At 44.8% G+C, this 22,766-nt stretch overlaps 1 protein-coding gene and 1 long non-coding RNA gene across 2 annotated transcripts in view; one reads left to right on the top strand and one right to left on the bottom strand.

Moving 5' to 3' along the window:
* Positions 1–1,720: 1,720 nt before the first annotated feature.
* On the bottom strand, positions 1,721–14,924 carry LOC143443467 (uncharacterized). The gene is made up of 3 exons (XR_013112475.1): positions 14,810–14,924; positions 5,519–6,940; positions 1,721–5,338 (listed from the first exon to the last, which is right to left on the bottom strand). It is a non-coding gene; the product is annotated as an uncharacterized LOC143443467 (long non-coding RNA).
* A 3,294-nt stretch (positions 14,925–18,218) lies between these two features.
* The window catches only part of Exoc6b (exocyst complex component 6B), a 466,935-nt gene continuing 462,387 nt past the window's right edge, over positions 18,219–22,766 (top strand). Inside the window, exon 1 of the mRNA XM_076940004.1 lies at positions 18,219–18,350. The gene's annotated coding sequence lies outside the window, so the exon portion shown is untranslated. The remainder of the gene's footprint in view (positions 18,351–22,766) is intronic.

Below are 22,766 nucleotides of genomic sequence, written 5' to 3'. Positions count from 1 at the left end.
CTTGCCTTAGCAGACATAATCAGTTGACTAGTCCACATAGTGTGTCCTTTTTATGGACAGTAATTTTGTCTGTAGATTAATAGGCAATTTCTGCCCAGTGGCTATCTTGCCTTGATGTACAACCTCACCTGGAGGAAAAATGCTCAGTTTCTTCATTTTTGAATCAAAGAATGGGGTCAGGAACAGATATGTCTCAACAACAAACGATTAAATAACATTATATGTCATAACCCCCTCTATATATGTGTGCCCCTGAGTACTATCTTTGTATGAGTTCCTTTCTCTGTGTGTACCTCTGTGTGTGTGCCTGTCTATCTGTGTCTCTGTGCCTGCCTCTCTCTGTCTCTTTATTACACACACACACACACACACACACACACACACACACACACACCTTTTCCAAATGTCTGCTGTGTAGCAGGCAGTGGTCTAACTCTGCCATTACTCATTGACTCCTAATTAAAAATACCAGGCAGATTTCATGATCCAGATCCAATTTTCACTTAAGGAAACCACCACAGTAAGTTAAGTAATCTGTGTAAGTTTCACCACGTTTGCACTATTTCCACAAACCAACTTGAGTGCAATATAAAATACTATCACTTACTGAGCCTGCTTTTGCAGAGAACCCAGGACCACCAGCCCATGGATGATCACCACCCTACAATAGGCTGGGCCCTCCCACATCAATCATTAATTTAAAAAATGCTATGCAGACTTGCCTACAGCCCAGACTTATGGATACATTTTTCTCAATGGGGATTCCCTTCTCTCAGATGACTCTAGCTTGTGTCAAGTTGACATAAAATTAGCCAGTACAACATCCTAGGTTATTTCATCTCAATATTGTTGATTCCTTATCAAACACAGCTCATTTTCAGCACCTGGTGACCAGCATCGAATGTCTCAGCAAAGCAAAGGTTTCACTTCTGCAGATTCTTAATCCAAATCATCCCATGAACAGTTCTGATAAAGTCCCTTTCTTCCCTCTGAAATGTCACAAGCCAGGAGCCCATCAGCTAGCTGCACCACCCTCAGTATTTCCTGTATCCCAGGCACTCACAATAGCTAAGCTAAGCTCAATGGGTTTTTGAAGCCCAAAGCTTCACAATCTTTCTACAGTCCTCCTCCACTACAACATGGTCAGATCCTCTACAGGAATACCCCACACTGTACCAACGTATGTATCACTTCCTTCTCGCTGTGATAAAACACTGACCACAGCCAACCTGGGGAGGAAAGCGTTTGCTTAACTCACACTCTCACATCACCAATCACCATAGGGCAAGTCAGGACAGGAACCCAAGCAGGAGCCTGGTTTTCTAGGCAATACATTGTTTCTTTCTTCCTTCTGTTTCTTTTTTAGGTTTTTTTTTTTTTTTTTGATGGGGGTTGGGGGGAAGGGGGGGTTCTTTATGTAGCCCTGGCTGTCCTGGAACTAGCTCTGTAGACCAGGCTGGCCTCAAACTCAGAAATCCACCTTAAAGGTATGCACCACCACTGCCCTCCTGGAATAGAATATTTTTAATTCAAACACTGTTTTCTTCCTTAGGTATCATCCAATGAGTTAAGGTTGCCATGGTGGCACAATTCTATAATCCCAGCACTCAGAAGGCTGAGGCAGGAAGATTGCTTTGAGTTCAAGGCCACCCTGGGCTACTTAGTGAAACCTTGTCTCAAAAAAAAAAAAAAAAAAAAAAAAAAAAAAAAAAAAGGGTAATAGCTTACAAAAGACCATGTCATGAAAAGTATGTTGTCACAAAGTGTACATCATTTGCATTTCCTAGTGTTCTGAAATTTTCCAGGACTTCTTTTTAGTTTGTGTTTGCTCTTTCTTCCCTGAATAGCAGAACTGGAATGGCTGACAAATCAACACACTATATAATATTTTATTTTATAAACAACCTAATGACTAAAGTCTGTGTGTGTGATGTTTTCTGAGATGGGCTGCTGCAGCTCAGGCCGCCCTGGAACTGACTGTGAGGTCAAGGATGATCTTGAACTCCTGATCTTCCTATCTGCTCTTTTCATAGTCGGAGAGGACAGACATATTCAACAATTACTAAAATGTGGAATTCCTTTTCAGGGCCTGGAAGATAACTCAGATGGTGAAGTGCTTGCTGCACAACCTTGAGGACTGGAGTTTGATCCCAAGAGCCCACATTAGAAGCCGGGTGTGGTGGGTTGTGCTTGTAATCCTCACACTAGGGAGGAAAAGACAGGTGATCTCTGGGGCTCACTAGCTAGGAAGCCTAGCATGAGGTCTCAGTGAGAGACTCTGTCTCAAAAAACAAAACAAAACAAAACAAAACAAAACACAAAACAAAACAAAAAAAAACCATGGTGAGTGGCAACCAGGTATCTCCACCCACGGGTCGCCTCTACCCTCCGCAGGCATGCATGCACACATAGAAACAACAAGCAAACAAAAGTCTTTGCATTTGCCTTTAGCTTTTTGTACTTTAGGCTGTTGGGGTCACTGATAGGTATTACCTCCAAATTTGAGATCACACGTGGAGCCCTGGTTAGAATGAGCTGCCACTGCTACCCAACCTCTGGTGTGCCGGACTTCCATCCTTTTGGAGAAATCCCTCCTTCCTGTTCTACTGCCAAGACCTGGCCTGGAGTCCCGGAGTTGTCAGGAATGCAGACCCTACTGCCCTTCGGGGTTCAGGAGGCCCAGCTTGAATGTGAACGCTCAGTGTGTGCTCTGGCCAGTTCAAGGCACTGGGGCAGGAACTAGAATGCAGAATTCTCTCTGGCCTCCTTCCTGCCATATGAGAGGAAGGACTTAGTGGGTCTGGACCCCCTAACCCAGAGCCGTCTTAGGCCACAGCACACCGGAAGTTAGAAGTTGGGGGAGGAAAGTTTTGCAGAGTACTGGTTCTAATGGTCAACTGCCCTCTTGTCCTTGGACTTAGTGCCTGCAGTGGAAGCTAGTCTGACCAAAACTGTCCAGAGGTAGCTAGTAGCAAGTCATAGGTCTAATGTCTAAGAGGCCAGGTTGCCACTGCCACCCAAGGCCACGTGTATCACAAGGCCAGCTCCAACATAAGAAAAAGTGGCCCAAAGACCCCATTTTGGCCTTAAAATCAAGTACTGGAGGAAAGGAAATCACTCTGTTCTTGAGCACCATGGTCTGGTGGGAGACAGTTGCTGCACAGGGGGCTTGGCAAAACACGCTGCACTGGAGCATTAAGAACTGCTGCAGGAAAGCTGCAGAGCAATGGGGTCTGTGGCTTCTCCCCTGGCAGTGTGAACCTGGCCCCTGGGGAAAGAATACATGTCCTGTTCCCCTGAATATCCATTAAATTCGAAATTTCAAGAACATGACAGCAGCTTCAGATTCTGGACCCAGAGACCAATGGTGAGCAGGAGAGCTCCCTTAGGTTAGGTGAAGGCAGACCAGGTTCTCCAGAGAATCTAGGCTGGACCCCACACACCCATCCTAAGCTCGAATCCAAGTTCTCTAAGAACTGAAAGAACATCCAGGAAGAAGGGAGGGGCTTCAACTGCGGTTCAAGGCTACAAGAGGGGTTGATCTTTTCCCTCAAGCCCAGGCTCTGCAGATGTCCCTTCAGAGCAGACTGCGGTGGAGGCTAAAGGGTTGAGTCAGAGAAACACCATGCAGAGTGGAGTGTGGGAGGAGGATATTAAATCAGGCACCAAAATTGCAGTCTCCATCCCCACCGGCCACCCATCACTCCACTCCACCCAGCCCCAACTCACACCTGGGGCAGGAAAGCAGTGGCCAAAGGGCAAGCGTGGGGCACCATCCAGAGCTGAGGCCAAAGCCTGGACCTGCAGAGCTAGGAGAATCATGGGTAGGGGTCTGTCCCGACATGACTTGTAAGCGAGGTAGTCAGGAGGGCTACAGAAGCGGCCCTCAGTAGCAAAGGGAGCCCTTGCCCGGGTGGTTGCCCGGAGGTGCCCGCTGGACCGCAGTGACCACTCTCCAGGTAGTGCAGAGTTGCCCAACTTGGTGTTAGGGCTCTAGCAAGCCCCTTGCTGCCTGGCGCCTGGCTCTTCCCCAAGGTGAGAGCGCAGGAGAGTTGGCTGGTGGGGGTAGGTGAGGTTTGTGGGTGTGAGTGCACGTGCCTGGCTTGTTGCACACCTTGCACAGCAGCTCCCAAGCAATGATCATTTTGCAAAGCCCTCCCTACCTCACTCTGCTTTGGTGGATGGGACCATGTTCCAGCCTGTAGCCAAGTGGGGGTTTCACCATAGAGTCCTTAGTGGCCAAGGATGGTGTGGCACTGGCAGAATTGCTGGCAGCATGGGGGCGCGGGCTCCCATCTGCTGGCTGTGGCAACCTCCGAGGATCTACTCAGGCCCACAGCACTCAACTACCCTCACCCCTGTGCAGCCTAGAAGGCCTTCATGAGTGGCTTTCTTGCAGCTGGTGCCAGCTGCTCTCTCTATGGAGGGCCCCAGCTGGTGTTAGCAGAGGCCATGAGCCACCAGGAGCTTTTTCAGACCCTCCTGTGGCCAACCGTATTCTCCTCTAAGACTAAAAAGGTACCATCCCTGAAAGTTTTGGCCCTCAACCCTTCCCCACGCCAGACCTTTTAGCAGTGACAATACTTAGCTCTCTTGGTCACCACAACTCTTGGGACATTGGGTCAGGGGAAAGTCCACCTGCAATCCCTGGCCCTGTGGGAAGCAAGGCATTGTGATTCGTTTACTCAGATATCTTGACACTTTTCTCAGCAACCCTGGCCAGACTTTTTCCAGTCACGTTGGCCTCTCCAACCCAGAGTGGAGAAAGCTTTCAATAAGCAAACTGGCTTTCCTCAGCACTGACCTCCAGGACCCCCCCACACCCACACACACACATACACACCCCAGTCCTAGAGCTCAGGACACTTCTCTTGAGTGGGGGTGGAGGAGGGGAGCTTTTAAGGTCATATCTAGTCTTACCCCACCCCATCTGCAACCGCATCTGGTTTGCTAATTAAGACCCCTCCAAAAGCCTTAAACACACACACACACACACACACACACACAGTGGATCAAAGTTATTTGACTCTCCTAAAGAGAAGAGGGTTGTGTTCATTGCAGATAATTTTCTTCCTTGGATTTTTAGTTTTCTTTTCTTTGATTATAAAACAGAAAAAGAAAAGATTGGCCTTGATTCCTATAGCAACTGCTTAGTTCCCACTTTGATACAGACTTGACCTCAGTGTTCAGAGTTTCCAAAGGGAAATTTAGCATTTCCTGCCACGGGGATCTTGCAGGCCATATTCTCAATCTGGGAACCCATCTTCAGGCAGGTGGGACAGGCTGACTAGGGAGAATTCTCTGGGGAGAAAAGTCTTCTGAACAAGACCATTTTTTCCTGTAAGAAACAAGAAGCAAAGGAAAGTACTTCCCATAGAACAATCTCTGATGTTTACCCAGGGTGGGGGACGAGGCATGGGCTACTGTTCCACATACAGCTTTAGGGCACTTTTGCACTCAACCCTCCTCTCTGAGTAAGACCCAGTGAAAAGCCATTCCTTCCTGTGTGGGTTCTTACCTGGACAGATCTGTGCTGGGGTGGACACCTCTTCCTGTGAAGAGGAAACTGTGACCATACTGGGTCCTAGACATCTGGCCTGGCTCCCTTGAGGGGCTGTCTGATTCTCAGCCAGACCAACCTGCAACCTGCCATGGAGCTCTGGCTGGTCTCCTTCAGGATTTCAAAGCAGAAAGACACAGGAAGGAAGGTCTTAGTTTGAAATGCACAGGGCTTATTTGGCTGGCCCTGCAGGGCCATAGCACCCCACTGGTTCTCCAAGGAGACTCTGTTTCCTTTGGCCATGCCACCACCTCCTCCTCTCTCTGCTTTCATCAGCATCTCTGCTGTCCACTTCTGTCTCAATAAGCATGAGGTGGCCCTTCAGGGGTTTCTATGAAAATGGTCTTTCTGAAGTGATAGATGGTTAAATTCCTAAGTGTTCCACAAGAGGGCACACTCATCATTTGTCACAAAGGACAAGGTGTATGGATAAATTGAATGAGGATGTGCACCCCCCTGGTTCACTGTCCCCTTTCCTTGGAGCCAGATTCTTATTGGAGACTTGGCTTCTCTTTGGTGGTGGCAGGCATCAGCACAGGTTTCAGAGACAGTTCATGATTGTCTTCTTCACCCCCTTTCAGTGGTGATGATGCCTTGTTACCAGGGAGAGCTGGGGTCTGCATCCTGAGGCTGGCCATTAGTAATGATTTCTTCATGAATGATGGCCACTCCCTGTTTGATGGCCTCTTCAGCTTTGATGGCATCTCCCTGGGTGATGGTCTTTTCCTCCATGAGAGTATCTTTCTGCACGGTATCCCCAGCAGAGGAGCCTCTGTTAAATTCTCAGCTGCCCACAGGGATCCCCAGAGCTCCTCTTGGGGACGGCAGGAGGACATATTCCTGTCTGTGTCAACTGTAGACTCAGTCCGTATGGTCCAGGAGAGGAGATGAATGGAAATTGAGACGGCTAGCCACGTGAAGTCAGGTTACTTTATAACACAGTCTTGGACAGTGAGAAAGTCTCACTGATTTAAAACCTGCAGCCCATGAGCTCATCAGCCATAAGACAGTCCAGGTGGGAGAGCTGGGGAGGATGGGTCCTCTTTGGCTGGCAGCACGCAGCATGCCTTCTGTCACCCTGCCTGGAATTCTTATCCTCCTCCTCCTGGAGCCTAGATGAAGGTGAGGCAAGGTGAAGGTGGAGAGAAGAGGCTCAGAAGCTCTCCTGTGGAAAGCAGAGAAGGAGTGAAGATCTTCCAGGCCTGGCTGCACACATTTCAAGGCTTTCCCTTGGTGATGGGAGCAGTCTGTCCTGGGTGACTGGTGTCGAATCTGGTAGGTTGCCTTTACCTCATTGAATTTTTGCTCTCTCAGAGACTGGATGATTTCTTATACCCCATGACTTTCATGGTCCTGACAATGGACAAAGGCTCAGGGTGCCTGGTAAGAAAACCACGACTGGGTGAGTGAGATTGATTAAAGCATGGGAGAACGAAGATGCAAGAGACAGATACGGGACTGTTACAGATCAATACCATGTCAGCAATGAGCATATTCTCACAGTGTCTTTTAAAGGCAAGCAACAGAAAGTATGACCAATTCGAGGAAGATAAACAATGAACACAAATGCTTATGTGGTGAGTTTATGGTACACAGTATTTGCCAGGAGCCACTTATGCCTGCTTCTATGAAAGTCTGTGTCAGGCAGAGTCAAGGCAGGCCATGGTCTGCTGGCAGATCTCCGGGCCTGTTGATGTGTGGAACGATAAGAGGAGCGACTCCTGCACAGGGTCTGCATTTGGTTCTCAGGACCCAGGTCAGGGGGCCCACAACTGCCCTCACTCCAGCTCCAGGAGATCCTACACTTCTGGCCTCTAAGGGCACCCATACAACACACTCACAGGTACTATAGGTCATTTAAAACAGTGATAAAAATCTATGTAATTTTATTTTTATGATCTCTGAAGGTCAGAAGAGGGTATCAGATTCCCCAGAAGTTGAAATACAGGCAGTTATAGTGAACATTTGGTTTCTTTTAAAAAACAGTTAAATTATGTAAATATGTTGTAGGAGGAGCTAAGGTGGGAGTTGTTGTTGTAATTATTTTAAAAAAACGCCCGCTGGTCAAGCCTACTATCTAAACTGAGGCGGCTCCGCCTAGCTCAGCCATCATGTTCTGTGGCCAGAGGCCATGTGCGCACTGCAGCTAGAAATGGCCAGCCAAAAATATCAGCCCTGCCATGCACGAGAGGCCAGCATGGGAGATGGCTCTGCCAGTCTTCCATGCTGTCTCTGCAAGGCTGAGCATTCCCCAGACCATCCTGCCATCCATGTGGGCCCAGTAAGAAAATGAGACTCTAATGCTTAAAGATTAATCAAAGGCTTTATATGTTTGGTAATGCTCCGTAACAATATGCCCATACAAAGAGAGTTGTTTCTCAATTAGCTAACCTAAATAAACGTTGTTACCTGTGACTGCTCTCCATACCTGAGTGGCTCTCCATCCTCCTACATCTCTGGTCTCTCTAGCTCATCCTCATCCTTTTCCTCTTCCTCTCCTTACTCCTCCCATCTTAGCTCCTCCTACAATATGTTACTGCTTTAATTCCAGGTGTCAGATAAGAGGCTCACAACCACCTGTCACTCCAGCTCCAGAAAATCTGACTCCCTTTTCTGACCTCCACAAAAGGTGCCAGGGACATGGCATTCAGACATACCTAGAGGCAAAATACTCACACACATAAAATGAAAACAAAATGTTCTAACTTAACAAACATAACTTAAAAATTAATCAAAAGTAAAATGGAAGATAATACAGGACATGGAAAAGGAAACACAAGAATCAAGTCAGCAAACATGCAAAGGAAAACAACAAAAAAAGCAAATCAAAGTCACCAAAATGGAGAGACACTCTCTAGGTCAGGGTCCAAGAGCTCACAAAAATCCAAGTATAATCTCTCAACATCATCAAACTCCAATCGATTTCCAACCAACCAACAGCTTCTGTACTGTAAGGACAGCAGGCAGCCTCAGCCAGAGCTGTAAGTGGACAGATGTCTGGAATTCCCCACCATGATTCCTTGTTAGGACAGGGCAAGGAATGGACCAATGGTGGCTGAGCACAGCCCATTGGTTTTCCTCCTTTTCTTTCTCCAAGGATGGGAAGGCTGGTCTTGGTCAGTGAGGAAGTAGAGGGCTGGTTACACTCAAATGTATGTCCCCAGTGTTGCCGAGGATCCACTTCTTCTTGCAAGGCCCACTGCCCAAGGCCCACAATTTCTCCCTAAATAGCACCCTGGTGGAAACAACATTTAAACACTTAACTCTCTGGAATTTTGATACACAAACTTTAACAAGGACACTTTCCTTGTTGATAATAAAGCAAGGAATTGTAAGAAAGACAACGACCTCCAGAGTTTGACCCTCTGACTATATTGGTAGTTGTGACAAATACTGTTTTTTGTGACACCCCAAGCCATGAAACTAACATCTGTGGGGCTGAGAGGAAGAGATGACACCATTTATCCCATGTTCCACATTAGATCTGAGATTTCTCACCAAAGCCTAGGATCCAAAAGTAGGTTAATATGTTCAAAATAACCAAGAAAAAACCCTGTTATCCAGGATCCCATAAACAACAGATATGGGAGATGGAGTCATATCCTGGTACTCTACACCCTTCTGCTCTCAAACAAAATGACTTAGTTTTGTCCTTGTAAACAGCAGAAATTGATTGTTTATGCATCTGGATGTTGGCATGGCAAGAGCAAGAAACCAGCAGATTGACTGTGTCACAGGGCTGCTTTCTAACTGGTACTGTGTATGTATTCCCAGATGGTCAAGAAAAAGCATGAAATCAGTCTATCAAGGCCTTTCTAAAGGCCACATGTTCTGCTCTGTAGCAAGTCTCTAGTGCTTGTGAGGCTGCAAACCTTACTACTGTTGTGTTGGGGTTGAAGTTTGAAGAGGGAGTTGGCAGGACACAGACACACACACCACACATCTAGACATGATCAACTTAGCTCTGCCAGCCTGAGGAGAGTGCTCCAGGGTCAGCTGACAGACAGGAGACAAAGTGAAAGTCAGGAGAATCTCATAAAGATGAGCCCACGGTAATGATAAAGTTTATGAGAGTGGAGGCAGGAGGATCAGCAGTTGAAGTCATCCTTGGCTACACAGTGATGGAGAGGCCAGCCTGTGCTCCAGGAGACCCTGTCTCATGAACCCAAAAAGCAGAAAGCAAAAGATAAAAGAGGAGAAAGGACTGCTTTTGTTTTCTGCATGCTCTTTGTTCGTTCTAAATGCTTCAAAAATTACTGGTCACTGTGAGACACAGGCAAAGACACAAGTGAGTGTGACCTCAGTGACTGAGGCTTGAGGGCTGTGGTCAGCCTTTTCCATGCACTTGAAGGTAAGCTGCTGTCACCTCCCACCAGAGGTCATCAGTTCTACACATTAAAGGGACCTCACAGGACCCACCCAGAACCAGCCACATGACAGATACCAAAGGCACTGGACTGCAGTTTAGCAGAGGTTAGGGAGGACATGCTCTCTTAATGAGATGTTCATTGTCACCTGGAGGTGGCACCTGTCTCCACGCTCCACACTAAGCACTGGCTCTCAAGTCTAAGAAGCTAAACCATCACACAATGAAAGGGAGACACAGGTGCTGTCCAGCCATGGGCACCAAAGCCCTACTTGCCAGTTCTCTAATCAGATATTTGATGTTTGAAAGTCACAGAGCCTTCTGGTCTGGGCCTGAGCACTGAGCAGATCCCCGGTGGCAGCTCTGCCCCCAATCTCACAGAACCCAGAGGAAGCTGGCCTCCCAGGAGCTCTAACTTGGGCCATATCTTAGGTAAGCAGACAGCAACACCTGCCCCAAACAGGGAGTAACTGGGACCCAGTAGGACCCAGGAAGTCACTCCTGGACAGGAGCACTGGTACTTTCCTGTCTGCGTATGAGCACTGAGCAGATTTTGGGCCCCAGCTCTTACTCCAGTAGTAACACCCACCCCACAAAGTTCTGATACAACCAAGATAATAGGAAAGACAGGCTTCAGTCAGAGACAGGGCAGGTAGCACTAAGGAGATCCAGATGGCAAAAGACAAGCACAAGAACATAAGCATCAGCAACCCAGGGTACTTGGCATCCTTAGAACCTAGTTCTCACACACAAGAAAGTCCTGAATTCCCCATATTACTAGGAGAGCAGGATGCAGATTTAAAATCACTTCTAATGATGATGATAGAAGACTTTAAGAAGGACATAAATAACACTGTCAAAGAATTTGAGAACACAGGTAAACAAGTAGAAGCCCTTAAAGTGGAAACACAAAAATCCCTTAAAGAATTACAAGAGAACACAACCAAACAGGAGAAGGAATTGAACAAAACCATCCAGGACATAAAAATGGAAGTAGAAACAATGAAGAAATCACAAAGGGCGACTACCCTGGAGATAGAAAACCTAGGAAAGAAATCAGGAGTCATAGACACAAGCATCACCAACAGAATACAAGAGATAGAAGAGAATCTCATGCGCAGAAAAATACCATAGAAAATATTGACACAACTGTCAAAGAAAACGCAAAATGCAAAAAGTTCTTAACACAAAATATCCAGGAAATCCAGGACACAATGAGGAGAACAAACCTAAGGATAATAGGTATAGATGAGAGTGAAGATTCCCAACTTAAAGGGCCAATAAATATTTTCAACAAAATTATAGAAAAAAACTTCCCTAATGTAAAGAACGAGATGCCCATAAACATACAAGAAGCCTATAGAACGCCAAATAGACTAGACCAGAAAAGAAATATCACCCGTCACATAATAATCAAAACATCAAGTGCACAAAACAAAGAAAGAATATTAAATGCAGTAAGAGAAAAAGGCCAAGTAACATATAAAGGCAGACCTATCAGAATTACACCAGACTTCTCACCAGATACTATAAAAGCTAGAAGATTCTGGACAGATGTCATACAGACCCTAAGAGATCACAAATGCCAGCCCACGCTACGATACCCAGCAAAACTCTCAATTACCATAGATGGAGAAACCAAGATATTCCACGACAAAACCAAATTTACACAATATCTTTCCACAAACCCAGCATTACAAAGGATAATAGCAGGAAAGCTCCAATACAAGGAGGGAAATTATACCCTACAAAGAGCAAGAAAGTAATCCTCTTCCAACAAATCCAAAAGAAGATAGCCACACAAAGATAATTTCACCTCTAATAACAAAAATAACAGGAAGCAACAGTCACTGTTTCTTAATATCTCTTAATATCAATGGACTCAATTCCCCAATTAAAAGACATAGGCTAATAGACTGGATACATAAACAGGACCCAGAATTTTGCTGCATACAGGAAACCCACCTCAGTGACAAAGACAGACTCTACCTTAAAGTAAAAGGCTGGAAAACAATTTTTCAAGCAAATGGTCCTAAGAAACAAGCTGGAGACCAAGAATCTTCTTTCCCATCTATGCCGGACAAGGCCATCCTCCCCTACATATACTGCTGGAGTCATGGGTGGGTGGGGGGAATGTGAGGGTGGGAAGGGGGTAGTGGGGGCAGGGGGGGTAGGTGGGGGCACAGCCTCATAGAAGCATGAGGAGGTGGGATGGGATAGGAGGTTTCTGGGTGGTGGGAGGAAGTAGGGTAAGGGGATAAAATCTGAAATGTAAATATAATAGCCAAAAGAAAGAAAGAAAGAAACAAAGTAACAAAGAAAGAAGCTGGAGTAGCCATTCTAAAATCTCCAGCCCAAGATCACAAAGTGAGGGAGTCATGGCTCCACCTATATAGGTAGTTGAGGGTGGCTTTGCCAGGCATCAGTGGAAGTGGATGGCCTTGGTACCTGAAAGTTTAGATTCCCTAGTGTTGGGGAATTTGAGAGCAGGGAGGCGAAAATGGGAGGATGGTAGGAGAGCACCCTTATAGAAACTCCCAGAATTATATGGATTAGACATGACAGAGGCAGACTGCCAGAAGACTAGATTCCAGAATTCAAACAAAAAAATTATTTTGATACTAAAATTTGTTTTGAGTATTGTATATTGCAGAATACATAGCCTTGGTGTATCTACTCATCAAGTGAGCTGAGCAGACCTGCTTGAACCTCTGATGTCCTGGAATTCCAGCTGGATGCAGTGAAGACACACAGCTTCAGAGGCTTATCAATTTACTCTTCCCCCAACTCCTCTTCTAATATCTCAACGCCCGTAATCAGTTTGAAGAAGTTAATGAAGAGTCGGCACCTCTATTCCCTGGCCTTGGGGACTAAGGTGGTTAATATTGGGGTGTCTTTCTAGGGAAAAGTAGTGGTTTTGTTGGAACAGGGAGGATTAGCTAGGATTTATTGCATAGCTATAACCTATTGGTAGAAATATGTATAATTGTTATTAGATAAAGTTATAATTTCTTAAATGGTACAAAGTTTACTTTGATTTCAAATTTAAGGTTTTTATTGGTACGAGCTTCTTACTGATATAAAAGTGAGATGAATATTGTTTGTGCCTGTATAACACATTTAGGAATACAAGGCTTAGACTCAGTCCTTTTTTAACTTTTTAAACTGATTTAAGATGGTTAGACTGTGAGTTAAGGGCCTATAGCAAATTTATGGCTTTGAGTTTATTGTTAGGGTGTTTTCTATATTTTATTTAGAAATAGCTGAGAGGAGTTAACAGACAACAGTCCAGATTACCTTACATGGATAGTTGGTTTTCAAAATGTCAGAAGTCCACAGAATTGATGTTACAAACATTTCTGTATTAATGTTCATTTTGATTAGAGACTTATGTGCTCCTGACAGTTTCCTGTCTTGGATTCTAAGAAGAAATTAAGCATCTTTGGAGTTATTCCAATTGTGGTGAGACAGTCACTAGGCAAGAATTGCCTCTTTTTATCTACTGTCCAGAAAAGGACACACTTGCAGAATAGTCGACTGATTATATCTGCCAAGACAGAGTAATCAGCCTTTAACAATTCTGCATCACTAGGTCTGTCAGATGATCCTGGGCCAGAAGGCTGAAGATCAAATGCTCCAACGTTTTGTAGTATAGGGACTGTCCAGGTGTTCAGCGGTCTCTATAAATTGGCTAAGTTCTAGAAGCTATGCTTTGTGCTTCCCATAATTTCAGTTAACTCAGTCATTCTGGATTTCTGACGGGGTTGAAAACTTATAGTCTCATAGCCAATCCTGACTATTTACTTTGAGAGAAAAGATTTGAGAGGATGGTTTTCAGCTGACATTCATTCTAAAGCCAAGAAAAAAAAAAAGCCAGGTTCAGAACTAAATCTTTTAGTTAGGTGAGATGACAGAGGTTCTGCTTAGTCAACAAAGTGATGGACAGGGTATTAGGTCTGTTTTGCACCTTACTGACACAAATTAGTATAGTTATTCTCTAATTGTATTTTGAGAGAAAAGTTTTATTTTAACAGGAAGAGTGATATGTAGGAGGAGCTAAGGTGGGAGGAGTAAGGAGAGGAGGAGAAGTAGGAGAGGAGGAGCTAGGTGAGAGAGAGAAGTGGGGGGAGGGGGGCACATGGAGGCAGATGTTTCACATGTCTCCGCCAGTCAAAGATAGTTGATATTCTAGGTTAGGTATTGCGTTACACTTCTGATTGATATTGAACACTACCAAACTTAGAAAGCCTTTGGTTATCATTAAAAAAAAGTGTATAAAAGCAAAAAGGAGAAGGGGGCACGGGATAGGGGTTTTCTAGGGAGGGGAAAGGGGATGATATTTGAAATGTAAAAAAAATCCAATAAAAAATAAATTAAAAAAAAAAAAGAAAGTCACAGAGCACAGACCACCCTTCCTCAGCAACAACTTGGGAAACAGGAAGGCACCTGAAAGGGGCTGAGTTGCTGGACCATGAAGGTTCTGCTCCCCACTGCCTCTCCTCTAAAGGATGAAAAGATTGGGATTGGAGGAAGGAGCTTTATTCAAGCCTGACTTGGATATTTGGGTAGACTCTCCTTGTCAGTAAAGTCACCCCTGGGGAGACCATTCCAGCACTAGGCAGGTTTTATTCCTGGACATGTTCTTTGAGCACTTTCGCCATCAGAACCCAAGGGCACAGGCTTGATTCTTTGCTTCAATATCATGATTGTCCCAACCTTCTGTGCCTGATAACACACTAGCTCTAGTGACCCGTTCACCTCCTTAGACAGAAGATACCCCATGGGATGACAGCTGCAGACAGAGGGACCCAAGTAGATGCAGGGGCAGGCTATGGTATGTCCCACCAATGAAAGCTCTTTCTGGAAATACAAAATAAACTTACATTTATTTGTCCTTGAGTCCTTTTCAGCAGCTCGCTTACATAGAGGAGCCAAATCTTTTAAACTCAGACTCCATTTAAGAGAACCTGACCTAAATCTGAACTCAGGTAAACTAACAGGCTCTACCTAACATTAGTTGCCCCCCAACAAAACCAGAGCCTAGCTCCAGTCTCTAGGCTAATCCCCAACAAAACCAGTTGTTCCAGGTTACACCCTCAACAAGACCAGTGCCTCTAGATTATTCCCCCAACAAACCTGCACCCTCAGGTTACAAGCCCACCCCTGCCTAATGACCACCAACACAGACAGGAGCAGAAATTACACATATGATATGACAGCCTTATTTTATGTGTGTGTGTGTTGCAAGTTCACAGGAAATTTCATTTCCCCAAATTCCGGAAGGGACAAATGGCTATTTGCAGTGCCTATTATTAGCATACCAAAATAGGCGTTGGCCTTCAGGGTCCCTCAGTGTCACAAGTATCAGTTATACTTTTCAAAATTGTGGATCTCTGTCTTTCTCACCTCTCCCCTGCCCTAAACTCTTTCTAGCTCATGGGCATCTTTCCCTCAGTTACTCTTTCTCCTTATTCACCCCTTATAATTTTGGCTCTCTGTCTCTGAGTGTCTATCTCTGTCTCTCAATCTCTCTGCCTCTGTCTTTCTCTCCCTATCTTCCTAAACTCCCTTTCTCTGCTTTCCTGCACTCTCCCTCTATGTTCTCTCTCCTTCCCTCCCCCCCCCCACTCTTGCTTCTCTCCTAGACAGGTCCAGTTGACTGGCCACGCGCCAGCTACTCCTCTCTGTCTCTCTTTCTCTGCTCTAGACTCTTCCTGATGCCTCTGGATGTTCTCTCTCTTGTATAAACAATAAACACTTTCCCCTTAATCATATCATGGAGTGGTCATGAGTGTTTAACCTGCATGTATGTATATGTACCATGCGCATGGCTGGTGCCTGTGAAGACCAGAAGAGAGTACCAGATTCCCTGAAACTGGAGTTACAGATGGTTGTAAGCCTCATGCAAGGTCTGAGAAGTGTGCCTGGGTCCTCTGCAAGAGAGCAGCAAATGTATTTAGTGATTGAGCCATCTCTCCAGCTCCAAAGCACGGTATGTTTCTATATAAGTTTTGGTCACTTACTGTTTTTAAATACTAAATTATTTTCAGGTTTAATAGGAAAGCATTAAGACAGGTTTGAAACGAAACGCTCTGTAGTCACCCTTGCCCTTTGCAGTGGAAGACAGCCAACTTTTAAAGGGAGGAATCACTGAGCTCATTGCTTAGTGATTGTTCAAGATATGACAACGAGTTAGAACTAGAGTTGCTTTCTGCCTGATCGGCAGGCAGCTGATCTTATCGTGCTGCCAGACCTTAGAGTTACCATGCAGTAGGAGTTTAGCTGCTTCGTGAAGTTACAACATGAGTTATGAGTATATGACTCTGGTTCCCTTAAGCCAGGGACAGAAGAAGCTGAGGAGGAAGGAGCACTGCCAATCCCCTCTGTAGCTGCAGACACAGCACTTACTTAGGAACTTCCATGTGTTCAGCATCTGGCTGCTCCCCTAATAACCTGTCCTGTTGGTTTTTGATGGAGGCTTTATTACATCAGTGTGATTCACTACAGCATTGTTTGCTAAGGATCAACTTGTTCTTAGGTCTTTGCCTGCACCGCTGGGATTGGCCGAAAGTCCTAACTCTGGTTAACCTCGAGTAGCCCCATCCTAAAGATATATAAGGCTGCCAGCCCTTAGGTGAAAAACATACCAACATCTCTACAGACTAGGAAATGGAGCAGTAATTAGAGCAGAGAAATATTTGGTAATATCAGAAAGCACTTTGAATTTCCAGCATGAAACAGGGACACCCTTGCGAAGGTCAAATACTGGAAAAGTTGAGATGTCCTAATTTCTTCCTGCTCAACTTTTCCCTCTTACAGTCTGACAAAGATCACCAGGGAACTTTTTTTTTTTTTTTTTTTTTTTTTTTTTTTTAAATCCCCTGTGTTTCCCAATTTAGACCAGTGTGTCAGAGATTCCAGGCACTTTGTTAGTGGAGCAAAGTACTGAGTGGAGCTTTTAGTTTTAAAGAAGTCAGGGCGAGACAGAGAAAAGTTGCCCATACACAGGAGAAGATTCTAAGGGAGGAATGGGCTCTGTATATTCTAATCATGGAAACTGTTTCAGGCAACCACAGAACCCAAGACAACAAGGGTGATGTCAGGATGTCAGTGTGGGTGGAGACTCAGGGACTAGGCATAGCAGCAGGTGACATCACCACCCAGGAGACCCAGTAAAGTGAGACTCTAGGGAGGTTTCTTCATAGTCTCCAACCATCCTAGAGCAGCAAACACAGCAAGAAGCCCCAGAGTTCCCCTCAGACTTCACTGTATGTTCTTTCCAGTGCCTCCAGCCTGTACAACCCCTTCCCTACATGAGAGAAGCGCCGGAAGGAAGGGTGTTGATGACCCAGGACATTTAGACCTTGCTGGGAGGTGTATGGCTTTCTACAGAAACTCATCTACTAGAACTAGATGTGGTATCATGCTCAACAGAACAGGAGATAGCAGTTGCTCAGGTAGGGCCGGGATCCCAAAGCAGCAGTCCTCATATTGTCTTTCCTGGAGGCCCGGATGCCAGGAGAGAGCACCCGTTTCTTTGTTATCTCCTAAATGAGCACCTCTGCCTAGAGGCTGTAGGTGACTGAGTGACTGGCATTGGAAACCTGATTGGAGCCAACCGAATCCACCAGCAACACCCCCTCCCCACCCCTGCAGCTAACCTCAATGTCTTAGGGTTCCTATGCTGTGATGAAACACCACCAAAGCAACTTAGGGAGGGAAGGATTTATTTGGCTTATGGGTCCACAATACTTTATCATTGAAGGATGTCAAGATAGGGACCCAAATAAGGCAAGAACCTGGAGGCAGTGGCTGATATAGAGGCTATGAAGGAGTGTAGCTTACTAGCTTGCTCCTCACAGATTGCTCAGCCTGCTTTCTTATAGCACCTAGGACCACTAGCCCAGGGGTGGCACCAACCACAATGGGCTGGTCCCTCCCACACCAATCACTAAAAAAAAAAATGCCCTACAGGCTTACCTACAACCTACAGTCTTATGGAGGCATAGTCTCAGATGAGGTTTCCTTCTCTTGGGTGACTTTAGCTTGTGTCAACTTGACATAAAACTAGCCACCACATCCAGTTTTTTTTCAATAGGTGCTTTAAAAAGTCCCTAGGCCAGTAAATTGATTGGACTTTATTCTCTGAGGCCCCTCTGTGGTGGTTTGAATAGGAATGACCCCCCCATAGACTCATGTGTTTGAATGCTTGACTCTTGGGGAGTGGCACTAATGGGAGGTGTGGCCTTGTTGGAGGAAGTGTCTCACTGTGACAGCAAGCTTTGAGGTCTCAGAAGCTCAAGCCAGTCTCCTGCTGCTGCCTTTGGACCAAGATCAGGATCTCAGTTCCTTCTCCAGCACCATGTCTGCCTGCACACAGCCATATTTCCTGCCATGATAATAATGGTCTGAACCTCTGAAACTGTAAGCCAGCCCTAATTAAATGTTTTTCCTTTATAAGAGTTGCCATGCTCATGGTGTCTTCTCAGCAGTAAAACCCTAAGACACCCTCCCACTAAACTGTAGCTCTGGGTCTGCTTTCTTTCTCCTCTCTTCCTACACCCTCCCCATTTAAGTGACTGCCTATAAAACTCTAACCTATAAAATTCCTCTCTAAAACTCATCCTCTATGGTCCCTGAATTTCATAATTTGAATTCTTGAGGCAAGAATCAGAAAGCACTGGCTCAGGATGGTTTTGGTAGTTGTTGAGTTTCTGAAATCCTGTGATAGGCTCCATCACTCTCTAAGATACCCTGATATTACCATATCAACCTGTGCATAATCCCAGCACTGGAGGTAGAGACAATAGATTCTGTTGTTAAGGCCATCCTTGCCTGTATAGTGAGTTTGAGGTCAGACAGTTTTTGACCAGTTTTGTTTTTTTTTTTTTTTTTTTTTTTTTTTAGAAAATGTCAACAGAGGCTGGAAAGATGACTCAGTGGTTAAGAGCATGTACTGTTTTTTTCAGAGGACCCAAGTTCAGTTTCCAGTATCCAGATTGGATGCCTTACAGCTGCTTGTAATTCTAGCTCCAGGATCCAGAATGGAATTGAGAGCAAGATGAAGGGATGGCTTGGGCTTGTAGGCTTGGAGTTAAGGTCAGTTATTCCAAGTTACCATATTACTTAAAAGCTCTTTGTTAAAGTGTTAGAGCCAAGCAGGTAAATGGTGATATTAAGCTCAACATTTTTCTTAAGTGCTTTGGTTCTAATAATCAGTGTATCCCTATGAGCTAGACACCATTAGCAACCTCATAAAATGGGAGAGGAAGCTACTTAGCTATTTATTACCCAATCACAGGACTAGAACCATGGTGGTTAATATTGTTAACTGAACACTTAGAAGGTAAGCCTTGGGAATATCTGTGAAAGAGTCTCTAGATTAGGGATAGCCTCTGGAAATATCTGTGAGGGATTGACTAGATTAGGAAAACTGATATGGGAAATCCCATTGATTATGAGTGGCATCATTATTCTGGACTGTACAAAATGAAGAGGGCAAGCTGAGCCCAAGCAAGCATATGCTCTATTCTTCTCTTTAATTGCAGGTGTCATGTGACCAATCACTATAAACTTCCAATGCCTTGACTCACCACTCCACATCCTAAGTTCTCTGTTATGATGGACTGTATCCTGGAACCATGAGCTAGAATAAGCCCTTTCTCCCCTAAGTTGCTTTTGTCAGTATATTTTAGACCAAATTTAGAGTGCTTGACACCAGTCTTTGTGCTCTCAGCTCCTCTGCAGTAAAGGAAAGAGCTGACCTAAGGGGTGAGACAGTGAAAGTGTCACACAGGAGTTTCTGGGTGTACACAAGAGGTTAAGCCGAGAGGGAAAATTAGATCATAGGAAAAGACACCCAGAGGAGAGAGGGTGACTCTGGAGAGGAGTCTTACAGCATGAGGGTAGAATGAACAGTAGCAGAGCAATGTCAAGAATAGAGGCTGAAGCTGGGTAGATGGGTCAGTGGTTAAGACGTATACTGCTCTTGCAGAGGATCTACACTGGATGCTTCACAATTAGCTCTGACTTCAGCTCCAGGGGATGAAGCCTGGAAGCATGCCTCTGGATGGGCACCTGGAAAGTTTAAGATCATCTTGGCAAAGTTGATTCATGGGAATGATTTTTTTCCTTCTTCCTGAATATTGAACACGGTACTGTGGTGTGCTAAAAGCGCTGTACCACGGAGTTATATCTTTCACCCATTATTTATTTATTTATTTATTTATTTATTTATTTATTTATTTATTTTTGGTTTTTTGAGACAGGGTTTCTCTGTATAGCCTTGGCTGGCCTGGAACTTACTCTGTAGACCAGGCTGGTCTCGAACTCAGAAATCTGCCTGCCTCTGCCTCCCAAGTGCTGGGATTAAAGGCGTGTACCACCACTGTCCGGCCACCCATTATTTCTAATTCTTAAAACTACTAGAGCTATTGATGCTTGACAAGCTATTGATGTTTGAGAATGATGCCACTTTTCTCAATTCAGATGTGTGAGACTTAGGAAGCTAGACACTCACTGGTCATTGTTAGGTCTTAAAGAATCCTGGGACAAATGGCCAACTGAGGTGCCTACTTAACATAGCAAAGTGGACACTGGTCGCTAGTGTCTCTCCGCATCACAAGGACCCATTACAGAGTCCTGGCTCCTCTCAGCACTTCTCACCACCTCCCCCACTCCAAACCTCTCCAGCTTCCCAGCTTTGCTTCCCTTTCCCGTTTCTGATCCCTATCTGATCAGCTATTTTGGCTATGTGCTCTCTTGGTTCTCCTCCTGGTCCTTGGTTCTTGTGTCTGTCCGTTTACCCTCTCTCCTCTTCCCTTTCTCTTATCTTCCTCTCTAGATCTCTCCCTCCCTTCCTTCCATCGCCCAGTTTAGTTGGCTGACCATGTCCAGCCTAGATTTTTCCAGATGTTTCTGGATGTTCTCTCCTTCATATCTACAATAAAACCCTTCTCCTCAACCATACCTAGGAGCAGTCATGTCCTCATTTTCATTCAGTTACCAGAAGTGAGACTGAGACAGTGACCCCTGAGCTCATTCTTTCACGCTAACGAAGCTTAAAGTCATGGAGTTAAGCAAAGTGAGTGCAAAACCTTATTAAGGAGCGTTAAGAGGAAGTGGAACCCTGCAGTGGGAGAAGTTCTAAGAGGAGAAAACCCACTGAGCTACGTTCTAAGGTCTTCTTATAGGACTTATGACAGAAATCAAACAAAGATTCAGGTGATTTTGGTAGAGACTGGTTGGTTAGTTCTCTGGGCTTATCATAAACCTAATCAATGGCCCAAGGCTCTGTGCATGTTTTTCTGGCCTAACCAGGTAGATGGTCACATGCTGCTCAATCAATATGGGAAATGGTCACACTTTGAAGTCCCCTCTGCCCTTCTCTGACTTGATTTGTTAGATGCTGATCTTGGCTGTCTGCTGACAGTTTGCCTTGTTGGGTGTTTTACTCTCTGACCTGGCAGGTGTTGCTGGTTGGTCTTAGCTCTTTGATGGAGCCTGCTAGCCATTAATTAGACTAACCTCTCTTTATTTTCAAGTTTACATGATCAGCTTGCAGTTGTTCAAGGAGCTAACTCCGGTCACAGCTACCGAGCTCCAGTCTTTTCTTGGTCCTTTCATCTTATGCTCCTAGTTCATGATGGAAACTGGATGGTCTCTTTTCTGGAAGAGGCAAAACTTCTTGCTAGAGTCTATTCTTACTTATCATTTAGTCTGCTGAGATTAAATACACCAAAAATAAGAATATATAGAAAGGCAGAGACCCCTTGGATATGTTCCTCAGGAAAGGAGGCTTTGGGAGAACTAGCTGGCCTACTGATGCTGGATCTGTTTCTGGCTCCCCATTCTTTGGCTTCTTTGGTCAACTTGATAGTCTCATACTGAGCTGCAAACCCTTTTATTTTTCATCTCCAGTGTTAACCAACATCACCCTTCTAACTCCAGTGTTCCTCTTAAAGCTAATATCTGTTCATATTACATCATGAACATCATTAATGCATACATAGGTTTTAATCCTATTTGACATGAGAGTCCTACCAAACTCATTTCCTGGTTAGTGGAGGGCCATGATGAAGGAAGAAAACATTTGGCAGATGCCATAGAAATTGGAGGAAGGACAGAATTAAAGTGTGGGTTCCACGGAGATTAGACAAAGGCAAAGCTAGATAGAACAGTATCCGAATGAAGGACTTAATGGTTCTGTATTCCTGTGAATCAATGTTTATGGCATTTTTTGAGTGTTGGGAGTATTCATGAATAATAAGGTGAAAGGTCTGGCCATAAACACTGAGTATCCAGTAAGGGATAACCTGGTCAAGGCAGAAGGGTTCTGTGCAGTTTTTTGTTTTGTTGTTTGAACTTGACACAAACTAGAGTCATCTGAGAAGAGGGAACCTTAATTAAGAGATTGCCTTCCTCAGATTGCTTGTACACAAGCCTGTGGTTCATTTTCTTGATTAATGATTGATAAGGGCTCACAAGCACCTGCAACTCCAGCTCCAGGGGGGGATCTGATGCTCTCTTTCAGCCTCTGCAGCCACCCCCACACAAGGGACCTACACACATACACAAATATACACATAGGCATACACATAGGCACACTGACATATAAAATAAGATTTATCTTAAAAATAAATGAATTACGTTAAAAAAGGTAAATTATTTGTTTTAAGTTTCCAGGTGTGTGTGGTATTATTGCCTGTTGGATCAGTGGAAACTTTAGAATAAAGTACAAACTCTCTCTTCTTCAAGAGAAGTTACATTTCTCTCGACCACACCAATAATTGTAAGATCCGGAGGATGGGAAAGAGTGCTGTGTAAGGCTGTCTTCTGGTC

Source organism: Arvicanthis niloticus, chromosome 9 (genome assembly GCF_011762505.2).
Source record: "Arvicanthis niloticus isolate mArvNil1 chromosome 9, mArvNil1.pat.X, whole genome shotgun sequence".
Lineage (NCBI taxonomy): Eukaryota > Metazoa > Chordata > Mammalia > Rodentia > Muridae > Arvicanthis > Arvicanthis niloticus.
Note: the sequence above shows the minus strand (reverse complement) of the source record. Positions and strands in the feature narration are given on the sequence as shown.